We start from the raw sequence: 15916 nt of genomic DNA, 5'->3' as shown, positions 1-15916 counted from the left end.
TAAACCTGTTTTCACTTTGATCATGCTTATATAGAAACATGATGGCAGACAAAGGCCAAATGAATCATCCAGTCCACCTATCTGCAGCATTCACCAACCCCTCCTCCCGAACCCAGTCTGTCTCCACTACCTCCACCGGGAGACCACCCCACACATCCACCACTTCTCTGCAAAAAAGTACCTCCCCAGATTACCCCTAAGCCTATGACTCCCAATCTCATTCCATGCCCTCCCATTCCAGAGCCCCCCTTCAACTGAAAGAGACTTGCCCTATGCACATCCATGCCACACAGGTATATAAATGTCTCTCAAGTAAAAAAATAAGAGTAATAAATTAACTCAAAAATCAACTAATATATATATTACTCACCAGAGATGGGCTACACCCCCCCGATAAACATTTCATCAAAAAGTGGAGAAAAAGCCTCAAAATTGATATCAGCAGTCAACCATCAAAATTGATATACGTTCAAATCTGCTTGTTGGAATTGAAGGGGACATGGTCTTTGGACTGTTCATTTCGTCAGCGCCGTTGTTCCATCTTGTCTGGCCAGACTTTTCCAGCCACAGCATCTTTATGACCATGGATCCTAAGCTAAGTTAAACTTTTCAGTTTTTCTTTTCCTGTGCACAGTGATGGGTTTTTCACCCTTTTGATAAATACATTTCAGTGGTGGTAGAATTTTTTTTGCCTGTGATAGAAAATAAAGCAGATTTTAACGTATATCAATTTTGATGGTTGACTGCTGATATCAATTTTGAGGCTTTTTCTCTACTTTTTGATGAAATGTTTATGGGGGTGGGGGTGTAGCCCATCTCTGGTGAGTAATATATATATTTGTTGATTTTTGATATAAATGTCTCTACCACATCTCACCTCCCTTATCTTCTTAGCTTTCTTATGTGTCGCGTTTTGGGATAGTGATTTTTCACTTACAATTTATTTATTTATTTCATTTAAGTACAGAATTGTGCTTAACAGGTAATATAACAATATTGGTTCATCCAATCTTCTATTGGGTTAAATAGAGATAAACCGAAAAGCAATATTAACTTAAACATAGTCCTCAAGTTAAGAAAGGAAGAGAAAAACAAGAAAGAAACTCTTCCAGGAATGAGAACATACAGTATTGCCATAATAAAAGGAAATTAAAGTGAAAACGTCAGCATTAATAATGGACTTGAATTATTCCAGAAATCACTGAGGTGCAAGCAAAACTCCTTTCTCTTCTAAAAAGAAACGTAATTGATCTGGGTCATAAAAAATATACTTATTATCTTGATATAACACAAAACATTTACAAGGAAATCTTAACTGGAAGGAAGCACCCAATGAAGTAACTTTATCACGATATGTAAGAAATTCTTTCCTTCTTGACTGAGTCTATTTAGAGACATCCGGATATATGTATATTCTTTCTCCCAAATAAGAAACTAAAGTCTTTACCCTGATAAAATACCAGGGAAACTATTAGTGTAGCTCATCCTGACAATTCAAAATCTGATGACTCCAAAAGTGCTGATAGTTCTTGTTCTGTTGTTACATTAATTTCTTTTATTGTCCTTTTTAGATAGTAAATCGTTTGCAAAAGTGGTATATTCACTTCCGAAATTTTTAATATGGAAGTTAGAAAGTCCTTGAAAATCTCTCTGGGAGCTTTAAATTTCGACATAGGAAAATTTAAAATCTTTAGATTTAAACTCCGATTTTGATTTTCCAGATTTTCAATCTTCCATAGAAGAAAAACTTTATCCATTGCTTGCTGTTTAGTAACAGTTTTAATCTCTACTATAAAGAGCTCAATGGCCAGTGAGTTCAAGTAACTAGGACACCGAAAACAATGTTCCTGGAGGGAAAAAAGGGCCTGGAGTGGCCTAAAGGTTGAAAATGAACCGAAGTCAGGTAAAATACTGGAACACAACAAAAACAATGAAGTAGGAGGAAAAGAATGAAAAATAAGTATTGGATGGCACAAAACAGTTTGACACACTGAAGAGAGAACTGAAGTCACAACTTCTCAGCACCACAGAAAATGAACAACTGATTGGTCCATGAGCTGCTGGGCATGAAGGCACCAGCATGCATGTGGTATGCGCACTGCCTAAAGATTTAATGTGGTAGAGCACTTAAGCTGTGTCTGTACTGGGTTCTGTGGATGACGTCAACCATGTTAGAATATTAAGACTGCTTGTCTTCAGAGAAAAAAAAAGAGTTATACCTAGGTCTTGTTGTTCAAAGTCCACTGCATCAATCAGTAGACTACCCCATACACTTGTTTGTTGCTCTATTAGGAATGACCATTGTCATAGAGCTTGGTATCCTCTGTCAGTTTTACTTTTTAGGTGGGTAGGAGGGAGTCAGTAACCATAGGAAAATTAAGGAAGGGTAATGCCTTTTTCTATCTAGTGGTCTGCTGCTCAATCAGGGCACCTTTTTGCACCCTTGATGTGATTGAAAGAGGTCTAGATAAAAATGACCATTTTGGCCTTGGATATTTCTTCCTGTTCCATTATCACTGAAAGACATCTAATTGTGGGCCTGCCCAAAACATACCTCCAATGTGCCCCCCTCCTTGCTATTTGGATGAACCGCAGTGTAAAACATCCATCTTATGATTTAAAAAGACAGAATTTGAATGTTTACAGCACATGTATTTTTTGGCTATTTGAGACATCCATCTGCTTTGAAAATGAGCACCATAGTGATAAATTATAACTGAAGGCACCATAGTAATAAATTATAACTGAGCACCATTAGAAATTTTATAGCAAATATATGATTGAAATATTAATAACAACTAAAGAAATATGTATTTCTCAGAATGTATATACACATCCAAAATTATATGAAAAAGACAATTCTATTAATATACCAAACTACTACTATTCCTACCTTTCTGTCATCTAAAATAATTTTTAAATTATTCAAACCTTAACACTATTCACAAAAAAACCACACATTTTATTGTAACTAAGGAAGTACATCTTTCTTGAAGCACATATACAGCAATTACAGGAAACCTCAATTTAAACTTTTTTTCACTTAGGATTCTAATAGGTATCACCAAGTGTATATAATTTCAATTTGTCCAGTTCAGTAATTTTTAAGAGGTACTTTCTGTTGAAATATCCCTTTTGACCAAGTTTCTGAAAGCTCTTCATAAGTGTGCTACTATACATTAACTATTAGATACAAACTAAGCTAAAAGTTCTGTCAGTTTAAGAGTGACCAAAGCATACCCTCAGGATTTGACTGAGAATGTGTATGATGGTTACTTGCTCAAAGCTATTTCCAAGATCTATTTAGCCAGAAATTATTATAGTCTTCTCTCTGTCAGAGGAGGAGGGGTGCTACCCAGTAGCCTGGGAGCTAATTCTTCTAATAAGGCTACATAGAAAATTTGATATATGCTCAAGGTTGGTGAAAATATCACTTTAAAAGACTGAGTTTATTTCTCTCTCTCTGAAGAATCCTATCTTTCAGATACATCTGGTGGCCATTATTTTGTTGTCTACAGTATATCCTGAGCTTAAATTGAATAGTTGCCTTACTGGGCCTTATGTTTATTCTTGACTCTTTTCAGTTCCTGCGGATTACGAGAACTACTACTTGGATCTTGAACTGTATATCACTTGTATGCTATCATGAACACAATCAACAACTGGTATAGAATAGGATCATCAGGATGACTGAATGTACGAGTATGTTATAAGCAAATTGCACAGTAGGCAATAAAATAATTGAATCTTCTTGCTGGAAGCTGCAAATGCAACGAAGGCACTGTGCTAAATGATCTGCTTTATCTGGTCATAAGTTTATGGGTCGTATGCAAATAGTCTGAATAGATCTGCAGGAGTCTCAGAAGTACTGTATAATGGAAATACATAGTAATCTTTGATCTGACATGATATGTGATGTGAAGTTATATCATCTCACTAGTTCTTCCAGGAATATATTGTTCTAAGGGGTTTATGGAGTCATACTACTGCTATGATCAGCTACTTTTTAAAAGAAATCCACCACCACTACTTAGAGAAAGAAAAGATACTTACCTGTTAGAAGGTGTTCTCCAAAGACAGCAAGCATAAATTCTCACATGTGGATGACATCATCCATGGAATCCAGTACACATACTACCAAGTGAATTGTCACTTTAAATTATTTAGACAGTGACCCATACTGCATGTGTGTCGGTGCCTTCCCACCTGAAGTTGGCTTGTGGGTCTATCAGTTCAATAACAAAGCTAAGAAGCCAATTTGGGTAGGTGGGAGGGTTGTGAGAATATATGCCTGCTGATCTCAGAGAATACCTGCTAAGTATCTTTGCTTTCTCTGAGGACAAGCAGGCATCATATTCTCACATGTGGGACTCTCAAGCTGCAAGGAAGAGGTTATACATAGAATAAACATTAACCTGGCGAAATCTGATGTATCCTCTGGCATGGAATCCTTTAATGTCTGTGAAGACTGCGATTGCAGTAGCCATGAAAACTCTTGTCGGAGAATAGCCCAGATCTCCTCCTAGAGAGGTGGTGCTGGTACCAGCATGGAAGCAGTCTGCTATACTGGTTGGTGTGGCGTTGGAGACATTGATGTCGAGGGATGCCTACAAGGACACACCATTTGAAAGGAAGGAGAACAAGCCATTGTTGTGTTGATGTTTACTGTGTATCAAGAAAATTGACACCTGGGAGGATGCAGTGTCATGCCTAGAAGGGGAAGAATATTTGTGCTTTTTAACTTTCTTAAATGCTACATTCTTTGACACTCGCGGCATCAATGATACAGTGTTGATGCCCTCAGTGCCGATGCTGGGGTTATAGGAGACTCAGTATTGGGTTTTGAGTCCCCTGCCATGCTAGATGTTGATGCTAGAATGAAGTTTCTGGGCTTTGAGTGACCTCTTTTGGATATAGAGACTGAAGGCACAGTTCAGGACCTAGACACCAGACACACCGATTATGTGGGTCAGAGTCTGAGATGATCTGATTTCAAGAAAAGTATTTCTCAAAGCCTTCAGTACTGTCTATGAAATGGAGGGGAAATGGCTGACTGAAAATTAAAGGGCTCAATGGCCTGGGGAGCTTGAATGGAAAGTATCCTGAAAAAGATAGATGCTTTGTGGTAAAGAAGCATGCCTACAAGGACACACCATTTGAAAGCCCCCAAACTAAAAAGTTGACAAAATTAAACCAAAAATACTGGAACATGATAAAAAAGAAACAATTATGAAAATTAAGAACAGGAAAGCACAAAAAAGTTGACAAGTTTGATGCACTGAAGAGAAAACTGAAGACACAAAAAAGTTGACAAGTTTGATGCACTGAAGAGAAAACTGAAGACATTGTTTTTCAGCTTCGCAGAAAACAAAGAACTGATGATCCTCTAGTCAAAATCGGGTGGGAAGGCACCAGCATGCACGCAATATGGGCACTGCCTAAAATTTTAAAGTGACAGTATACTTGGTAGTGTACATACCAAGTTTTTTGGATGACATGATTATGAATATTGAGAGCTTCTGTACCGCTACTAATGACTGGGGAGTCAATTCAGAGCGGTTTACATGAGCCTTTGCAAAGGCGCTATACTACATGAGTTTCTGTAAAGGCATTATGATATATTAGCTTCTGTAGAGATGTTACCACAAGGAGTTGAGAGGTGTTTCAATGCACAACGCTCTGTGGTGGTGTTACATAGTTATTAATATGGGCATGGTTATGCCAATAATCTATCATCCTACTTATATGAACGTGTTTATATCAAATCAGTTGTCCTATGTATGTACACATGTAATACTAGGTTTACTATTGCAGCTAAATACACTATACACTTATTTTTATATATATATTTTTTACATACCTCTTAAGGAGGTTGGCCATTTCAACTAAATATAATCTATTTACATGCACCCACAAGTGAGAATATTATGCCTGCTTGTCCTCGGAGTTCAGTTTATACTAAGATGATTAAATACTCCTATACTGGAGATAGTTTGATTTAAAAAAAAAAATCACTTGAAACCCATTCCAGTGGCTTCCCTGGCCTCTGAAAGTAACAATCTAATAATTTTTGAGTTCTACAGATCTCAAAAGTCTCCTTCCAAGGAGGATTCATGACAACTGTAGGATCTTCAAAGGGTCCTCTTCTGGTCTATGCTCTATTAGTTTTAGAAACATTCTCCATCCCAAACAAGTTCCAGGATTGCTTTTGTCTTCGATAGTTGGAATTTTTTTCTTTCCATAAATGGGTCTATGCAAAACTTCTTAATCCTATTTTACTGGTACTCATTCCAAATTCTCTGGTTTCAAGATCATGGATAGCTCTTCTTTTTTTCTTTAGTCTCTCTCATAAACTAAACTAAACTAAACCATTAGGTTTGTATACCGCACCATCTCCGCATGCGCAGAGCTCGGTACGGTTTACAGAGGTTAAGAGGAAAGGAATTACAAAGAAGGGATATAGGAGAGGGACTGAGAGGATAGAGAGGGGCAGGGTACTAGAGAACGGGAGGAGATTAGATTTTTGAGAAGAGCCAAGTTTTCAAGCGTTTACGGAAGGATTGGAAGGAGCTAGAATTTCTGAGTGGGGATGAGAGGTTGTTCCAGAGTTCAGTGGTTCTAAAGGGGAGGGATGTTCCAAGTTTTCCTGCGCGGGATATACCTTTTATAGATGGGAAAGATAGTTTCAGTTTTTGGGAGGGTCTAGAAGAGAGCGGGTTTGATGAATTCCAGAAGAGTGGGATAACGGGAGGAAGGACGCCATGTAGAATCTTGAAGGCTAAGCAGGCACATTTATAGAGGACTCTGGAGTATACTGGGAGCCAGTGAAGCTTGGAGAGGAGTGGGGAAACGTGATCAAACTTGCCTTTTGCGAAAATAAGCTTGGCAGCGGCGTTCTGAATTAGCTGAAGTCTATGGAGGTTTTTCTTAGTTAGGCTTATATAGATGGAGTTGCAGTAGTCTAGTCTAGAGAGGATGGTGGATTAGACGAGGATGGCGAAATGAGAATGATGAAAGCAAGATCTTACTTTTCTTAACATATGGAGGCTAAAGAAGCATTTTTTTACCAGGGAGTTGAGGTGATCGTTGAAGGAGAGAGAGGAGTCTAAGATGATGCCTAGGACTTTGCTTGAAAACTCAAGATGAAGAGTGGGGCCGGAAGGTAGAGGGATGGAGGTGGGTAAATGATCTGAAATTGGGCCGAGCCAAAGGAGTTTGGTTTTGGACTCATTTAGTTTCATTTGTACAGATTGGGCCCAGGATTGGAGGTTCGTAATACATGTGGAGATGTTCTCAGTGAGGTTCGAGAGGTTCGCGTCGGTTTCGAGGAGGATGAGGATGTCGTCAGCATAGGAGTAGAGAGTTTCTAGGGGGGATAGATGAAGGAGTTTCAGAGAGGACATGTAGATGTTGAAAAGAATAGGAGAGAGGGGTGAGCCTTGCGGGACTCCACATTTCGGCTTCCAGACGGGGGATGCGGAACCGTTTGTGTTTACGGTGTAGGAGCGGAAGCGTAGGAATTTCGAGAACCAATCAAGGACTGTGGAGCTTATGCCTATTTCGGAGAGTTGGAAGATAAGGATGTCGTGGTGAACGACATCGAAGGCTGCGGAGAGGTCGAATTGAAGAAGAACAGCGAATTTGTTTCGAGAATGGAGTTGTTGCACCTTAGAGATTAGTGAGGCCAAGAGGGATTCGGTGCTGAAGTTGGGTCTGAAGCCGAATTGGTGGGGTAGGAGGATAGAGAAACGTTCTAGGTAGGATGAGAGTTGGGTGGATATGATGGATTCTAATAGCTTGGTTAGGAAAGGGATATTTGCTATAGGACGGTAGTTAGATGGAATGGTGGGATCAAGGTCGGCCTTTTTCAGTAGAGGGGACAGTGAAATGTGTCCCATGTCGGGGGAGAAAAGGCCCGATGTTAGGGCAGAGTTTATGAGGTCGGTGAGGGAAGCGATGGCCTGTGTAGGGATATTATCGAATAGATAGGAGGGGAAAGGATCCAAAATGCACTTGCAAGTTTTTAGTTTGTGGCAGAGTTTGGAGACTTGCGGTTCAGAGACAGGCTCGAAGGCGGTCCAGGATCTGTCGGCAGGAATGGGGGTGGATACAGGTGAGGTAGGATTGAGATCAATAGAGGTCAGGGAATTGTAGGAGACTGTGGGAGGGAAGGAGCATCTTAGAGTGGTAACCTTTTCATTAAAGAAATTTGCAAGGGCATCAGCTGATAGGGATGGTGGAAGCGAAGGTGGGTCTTTTTTTGTAGTTAGGGAGCGCCAGATGTTGAACAGCGCACTGACTTGGTTATTGGATCTAGAGATCTTATCTCCAAAGAAATTTTTCCTGGCTTTTTTTAGTGTTGAATTGTAAAATTTAATGTTAGCCCTCCAGGTCTGTCTATCAGAGGGGGATTTAGATTTTTTCCATTTGCGCTCCAAAGCGCAAATGGTAATGTAATGTATCAGCTTTCCTGTTTTGCAGTCCCAGTCAATAAGCTAACAAAGGGGGAAAAGAGCTATCTTACTTGCCTGTCTGAAGTTGAGATGTTTTGATATTTTCCACAACTCTAGCTTTCTATGGTCTGGAAACATTAAACCTAATATTGTCTGCCATCCAACAGGTGGCACAATTTTTCAAAGGTTGCCTTAATAGTCAGGTAATTCTTCTCAGCCTAGGTTAACATCCAGAAATAGAAGGTACCTGGGTGGAAAAGGCTTCTTCACACTTCTTACTGACATATCAAACCTCTACTGCTCTACTGGACATACTTGCCATCTCTATAAATACTTACATAGAATCTGTGTATACCAGGATTAGACAAGTAGTGAATGTCCTCAGATCTCTGTCTAGCTAATAGGCATTCCTTTTCCCTTCTTTAGAAGCTTAATGAAGGAGTCTGCTATTGGAGAAACCTCTGATAAATCTAACAGAAATCAGAAAGACAATAAGGTTTGGTATTAATTACAAGACTTGACTATCCATTAATGAAAATCCTGTGCTTCAACTGATGTGTCCTTTAAGTTATGCTGTATATTCAGGAAAGGAAAAAAAGAGGGAGTATTGCAGTAATTTATACTAAAACATTGGAGTTCAAACAAGTTATACAAACAATTATGACATCTAACATAGAGGAATTATCCCTCAGAGTAAAATTACACTCATTTAGAGATAGGCCTGTTAGAGATTTAGACTGCTATGGTAAATGAACTGCACTCGTTTTTAATTCAGCATTCCATCATTTTTCAGCATACTATCACAGAAAGGGATTTTAACCTCAGTTTGGAAGATCAGAATCTTCCTTGCTCTTTTGGACAGTCTTGATTTAAAAGTAATGAATTCTGGGGCCACATGTTAGATGCTAAGATTTTTGCTCCAGGTTGGGATGGAGGGAAACAGTTGGTCTGTCCCTGGCGAGAACGTTATGGATTTAGCTATATGCTTAGGTTTTGAACTGTTCTTTATTCTCCATCCCCGACCCTGAGGAAGAAGACTGAAACGCGTCGGTGGGGATTAAGACAGAACTGTTCTAAGCTAAGTGGCTATTTAATACGTCTATTTTGAAGTCATGATAATTTATTTATTCATTATTAAGCAGTGGCACTTTATCACAAATAGATATATTTAATATAAAAGGGTCAAATTGAAAACTTCACCGAATACAGGTTCCTATGAGGACGGCTACCACACTGAGTAATCAATTATCTAATATATTGAGTGTGGCATTCTGAGGAACATGGTGACGGTAGTCATTGGACACATTTAAGGTGGTAACTAATGCACTAATAAGTTGTTTGACTAAAGATATTGTGCATATTCGAGTGTTGTGAAACTTCCAGCATTAGCCATGTCTACAGTGGTGTTAGGTTTCAAAAAGCGCCTACATTTTTCCTTTTAAAATGATGTTTTATTTTTTTTAAATGGCATCTTCAACTAACTTAAGGCGGTTTATAGAATATGGACTTATGTGATTAAGAAAGATCTAAATTTGGTATTTCTCCATGATAAAGAAGGAGGAATGTCAAAAGTTAGAAAGAATATTGCAGCATTCATTAACAGATTCTTCTAGGGTTGAATAGAGAGCTCAGATTAGGGAGTAAAAAGAGATAAAAGAAGGAAAGAGAAATTATTACTCTAAGCTAATTGGTGGAAGTTAAGACTCCTCTAGTACTTTTTTTGGGTAGTAAGGACTCTGATAAACTGTACCCTTTGATGCAAACGTACCGATTCAATCGCTCAGTGACAGTCTCCTGTCATTGCTGTTAGGGCTTTTGTATCTTTTTTAATGGAACAGATGTTGCACGTGAGTTAAACATACACAACCTGTCCCATTAAAAAAAAAAGCACCCCCCCCCCCCGTGCCATGCCCTCCCACCCTGTACCAGCACCTCAAGCCACTGTGTCCCTCTACACTCCCCCGCGGCAAAATGTCAGGAGGGATGCCTGCTCTCTCCTGCCATTGAAAGAGCTTCCTCCTCCTCGCCCCCAAAAAGGCAGGAGGGATGCCCACTCCCTCCTACCATGAAGGTGCCCACTACCTCCTCCTCCCCCCCAAAAGGCAGGAGGGATACCCACTCCCTCCTGCCACTGGAGGCCCCACTTTCCCCCTCCAGCTCATACCTTAAAAGTTGGGAATATGAGGTACTGAAAACACATCCTGCTCCTCCTCCTTCGATGACAATGGGCCTTAGGCTCCTCCCCAGTGCATCATGTGATGCATGGAGAGGGGCCTAAGGCCCTGATTGGTTCAGATGCTGAGGTCCTTCCCTTTAGCGACGATCATTGACTTTAGTGCATCCCCCAGATAGAAAGCCTATAGGGTTCTCCAAACACGTGGTTTTTAAAAATAAGGGCAAAAGATGCTGTGCTCAAAAAGTACAGAAAAACACAAGAGGATAATGGAAAGGATTACTGGATTAAACTGAAAGAAGAGGGGAAAACAGCTAGCAAAAGCACAGGCAGAAGAAAAAATGCCTAAAGATATTTAAAAAAAAAAAAAAAAAGTGATGAGGCCTTTTTTAGATATATTGGGGTAAGCAGATAAGCTAGGAATGAAATTTAAAGACTGAAAGATGTTGAGAACGACTATATGGAGAGTGATGAGGAAAAAACGAATGTGCTAAACAAATACTTCTCTTTAATATTAATGGAAGAAAATCTTGGAGAAGGACCACAGTTGGCTGCCGAGGATATATATAGGAATGGAGTGGATATTGTGCCATTTACAAAAGAAAGTGTTTATAAACTACTAGAAAATCTGAAAATGGACAAAACTATGGGCTAGATTCACTAAGCAAACCGATCGTGTACCAAACGGTTTGCAACCCCTTTGTGACCCAATTTCCCTCCGGCCTGATTCACTAACCTTTCCTGCGATCCGCTTCTGATCCGTGCATACAAATGAGGGGAACGGCATGCAAAGTAAGCAGGGACCCGATTCACAAAACAAATTTTGCAATCCGACTGGGCTGGCTGATCAACCCAAGAAGCGACTGCTGGGGACCAGTCGCAAATATCTTTTCCAACTCTCCAGCTCCATTGCCGCCCTGCTCTCCCCCGAATCACCGCCAAGCTCTCCCCTGAATCTCTCCTGCCCTTCCCCGCACTGCGAGCCCATGGTTTTAACCCCTGGGTTTAAAGCAGGTTAAAACCACGGGCTCGCTGGGATATAAAAGTAAAAATCAAGGTTATATTATGGCATGACAAAAATCCGCCTACATAGAAAAATAAAACGTGCCATCGTTGTATCTATTTCTTCCCAGGAATGTGTGCCAGAAGCTGGAGCTTTCTTTCTGGAGAGCCCGGAGTTTTTTCAACTGGGCTCTCTGGAACTGTGTGGTGTCTGCGTGTTGATTTGTCATCCGAAGTCCCTGTTTTCAAAAATGTTTGCACTACCGACACAGGAGTCAGCTCTGCTGGTGCTGTGAATGCTTTTGAGAAGGGAGGAAGGGTTTCAATGGCCGGTTGTTAAAGTGACTCTGAGTTTTTGAGTTAAAAAAGGATGATGATGATGCATGAAAGTATGGGTTTCTGCCCTTCCCTACACCAGGAGAGTCAGGGCCTGACCCCCCCCCCCCAAACCAACTCAGAACACCCCCCCAACAAAAACGGACACAAAACGAATGTACAGACCATCTGCAGGAAAAGCAGATGGTCTGTGCATGCATCAGAATCGCACACTAATGATCCATGCGGGCAGAAGGGGGGGGAGGTGTTCCTCCTATCGCACTCATTAGAATTTTTTGCTGTTGTGAATTGGTCAGGTCTGCTAGAATTGGCCATGGATCGGCCACAGAAATTAGGTTAGTGAATTTAGCCCTATGAGACTGGATGGGATACATCCCATGATACTGAAGAGAACTCAGAGAAATCCTGGTAACATCTCTTAAGAATTAATAGATCTTTAGAGATGGAAGAGGTTCCGCAGTATTGGAGAAAAGTAGATGTGGCCTCTATTCACAAAAGCGGGGACAGAGAAGAAATGGGAAACTACAGGCCGCAAGCCAATGAGCCTAATGTTGGTGGTAGGAAAAAAGATGAAGTCGCTGCTGAAGGAAAAATATGGTTAACTTTCTAGACACTGGTACAGCAAGTGAGGTGATTAAATTTGCGGACAATACGAAGTTGTTCAGAGTAGTGAAGACACAGGGGGATTGCGAAGATCTGCAACATGACATAATTAGGCTCGAGGAATGGGTATCGACATGGCAGATGAGGTTCAACATGGATAAGTATAAAGTGATGCATGTAGGTAACAAAAATCTCATGCATGAATACAGGATGTCCGGGGCGGTACTTGGAGAGACCTCCCAGGAAAGAGACTTGGGAGTTATGATCGACAAATCGATGAAGCCATCCACGCAATGTGTGGCGACGGCAAAAAGGACGAACAGAATGCTAGGAATGATAAAGAAGGGGATCACGAACAGATCGGAGAAGGTTATCATGCCGCTCTACCGTCCATGGTGTGCCCTCACCTGGAATACTGCATCCAGCACTGGTCGCCGTACATGAAGAACACAGTACTACTCGAAAGGGTCCAGAGAAGAGTGACTAAGATGGTTAAGGGGCTGGAGGAGTTGCCGTACAGTGAAAGATTAGAGAAATTGGGCCTTTTCTCCCTCGAACAGAGGAGATTGAGAAGGGATATGATCGAAACATTCAAGGTACTGAAGGACAGTTTGTTCACCCTCTCCAAGATAGGGAGAACGAGAGGGCACTCTCTAAAATTGAAAGGGGATAGATTCCATACGAATGTACGGAAGTTCTTCTTCACCCAGAGAGTGATGGAAAACTGGAACGCTGTTCCAGAGTCTGTCATGGGGGAAAAAACCCTCCAGGGATTCAAGAGAAAGTTGGACAGGATCCTGCTGAACTGGAACGTGCTCAGGTAGGGCTGGTCTCAGTTAGGGCGCTGGTCTTTGACCAGAGGGTGCCATGTGAGCGGACTGCTGGCACGATGGACCACTGGTCTGACCCAGCAGCGGCAATTCTTATGTTCTTATGAATCTGAAGGCAACATGGCTTCACCAAAGGAAAATCCTGCCAAATGAATCTGATTGATTTTTTTTGACTGGGTGACCAAGGAACTGGATAAATGACATGCGCTCTAGATGTAATTACATGGATTTCAGCAAATCTTTTGACACATTTCCTCACTGAAGACTCTAATAAGCTGAGAGGGTTGAACTTAAGACCTAAAATGGTGAACTGGATTGGAAACTGGTGGACCCGCATGTGACAGAAAGTGGTGGTACTGTAAATGGAATTTGCTCAGAGAAAGGAAGGTGAGTAGTGGTGTGCTTCAGGAGTTGGTACGGAGGCCAATTTTAATATCCTTGCCTTGTGAGAGACATTGCTGAAGGGTTAAAAGGAAAAATTTGTCTTTTTGCAGATGACACAAAGATATCCAATAGAGTGGATACACCAGATGGAGTAGAAACCAATGGAATAGATCTCCGAAAATCAGAAAAATGGTCAAAGATTTGGCAGTTAAACTTTAATGGAAAAAGTAAGGAATTACAAGCTGGTAAGTCTGACTTCTGTGTCCCACCAATGTAAATATATTAACCATTCCCTCTTTCCAAATTGATCCACAGTGCCTCATCGTTGCCCTGAAGATCTTGCAATTGTGTGGCTTTAATATGATCATTAACATACAACGCTATTCCTCCTTCTTTTCTTCCTACCCTGTCTTTCCTGAACAGATTATAGCCCGGTATAACTACATCCCAGTCATGGTTCTCTGTGAACCATTTCTCTGTGATCGCCACTATATCCAACTTCTCTTCTTCCATCAATGCTTCTAGATCCATAATCTTGTTTCCCATACTTTGAGCATTAATATATACTGCTTTCCAGACATTGCCCCCTTTTCCCATCCGTGTAGCGGTATTCAGTGATTTATATACCTGAGGGCTTATACTCACCCGGGAGCTTTGATCACCCTGCCCCATCACTTATAGTTTAAAGCCCTCTTCAGTAGATTAGTCAGCCTGCTGGCAAAGACACTTCTTCCCTTCTTTGATAGATGAGGTTAAATATTTAATCTCTTTTAGACTGGAATAGGACAATGACCACTCTTGAAGACCTCAAACAATGTTCATTGTCAAGGTGATTAAGACACCCTAAATATAGATGCAGTTCCTGAACTAATGGAGACTTAAGTTTTTGATGCCAATGTATGTTTGTTGGTGCTTTCTTTTAGTCAAACTCTCTTCTTAGGTAAACTTGATGAACTGCTTGAGATTCACAGTTATGATATTAATTTTTATCCATGACACGATATTAATATTTATCTCTTTTAAGGTTTGTTTTAATGTAAAGCTTTGCTAGCATTTTTTAGCTATGAGTTTTAAGATCTTTTTGTATGTCTATTTTATGATGTTTCAAGATTATGTATGTATACCTTGTTAACTGTTTAGTTATAAACGGTATAGAAATTTTTAAAATAAAATAAATAAATATGTACCTGGTCTCATCAATGAAAAACTTTTCTCTCTGACTTTCTCTACCATGAATCTCTCTCTTTGACATTTGTGAAGAGAATATAATGAGAGGGTTTCGTGGTTGGATCCTGGACTTACAAACACCATGAGTAGATAGTTTCAAGTTTCTTTATTTTTGATATACCGTTTATCATACAGATATCTAAATGGTTTATAATAATATGTAATAGAAGTTAAAAAAAATAATAAAAACTTATCTAAACTAAAAAAAAGGTGAAACATTTACACTTGAATATACATGATACGTTACAAGAAGATGGGAAGGAAAAATTAATAAATACATCCAGATAAAAATAAAAGAGGAAAATGGGAGAGGGAGGTACAATTAGGCTGGGGAAGTCGCTTCTAAAAAAAGCGTTTTGGTTGCCTTAAGATTCTGTAAAGGATAATCGAATTTCAAAGGAAATAGTAATTACAAGGTAAAGGCATCTTTAAAGAGGAACGTTTTAAGTTTGGATATATAGTTCTGAGGAGCCAGAAATATGTTTTGAAGCTGCTGGGGGTCTTCCTTTGGGACATTTTGTCTTGAAAAATAGCCAATGACTCAATGGTATCAAATATACTTTGGCTGGGAGCTTGAGGTCAAAAAACAGCCTGTTAGCTGATGAGAAAAGAAGAAATTAAACAAATTTTGTCAAAAATCCTAAGGAACTACCAAGTGCTTCTGGACATACTATGTGAAAGTGAGATGATTTAGAATTTTTTCTCAATTACAGCCTTTCAGTCTAAGGCACCAAGGTTCGATCAGTTCTGTGGAAAAGATTAGGAAATGTTGTGCCATAAGATATTATATCATAGGCATCATTGAATAAAAAGTTTTGAGATTGGTTTTAAATTTAATCAATGATGTTTCATGACGAAGGTATGATGGAAGGGCATTCCAGAGAGAAGAAACTATTACTGAGAAAATG

At 40.0% G+C, this 15916-nt stretch overlaps 1 protein-coding gene across 9 annotated transcripts in view; it reads right to left on the bottom strand.

Moving 5' to 3' along the window:
* The window catches only part of EVI5 (ecotropic viral integration site 5), a 363365-nt gene that overhangs the window by 28859 nt on the left and 318590 nt on the right, over positions 1 to 15916 (bottom strand). The window contains exon 20 of one of the 9 annotated variants that reach the window (XR_004536596.1): positions 8792 to 8923. The exons of the other annotated variants lie outside the window; for them this stretch is intronic. The gene's annotated coding sequence lies outside the window, so the exon portion shown is untranslated. The remainder of the gene's footprint in view (positions 1 to 8791; positions 8924 to 15916) is intronic. 9 annotated transcript variants of the gene reach the window in all.

Source organism: Geotrypetes seraphini, chromosome 12 (genome assembly GCF_902459505.1).
Source record: "Geotrypetes seraphini chromosome 12, aGeoSer1.1, whole genome shotgun sequence".
NCBI classification, from domain to species: Eukaryota; Metazoa; Chordata; class Amphibia; order Gymnophiona; family Dermophiidae; genus Geotrypetes; species Geotrypetes seraphini.
Note: the sequence above shows the minus strand (reverse complement) of the source record. Positions and strands in the feature narration are given on the sequence as shown.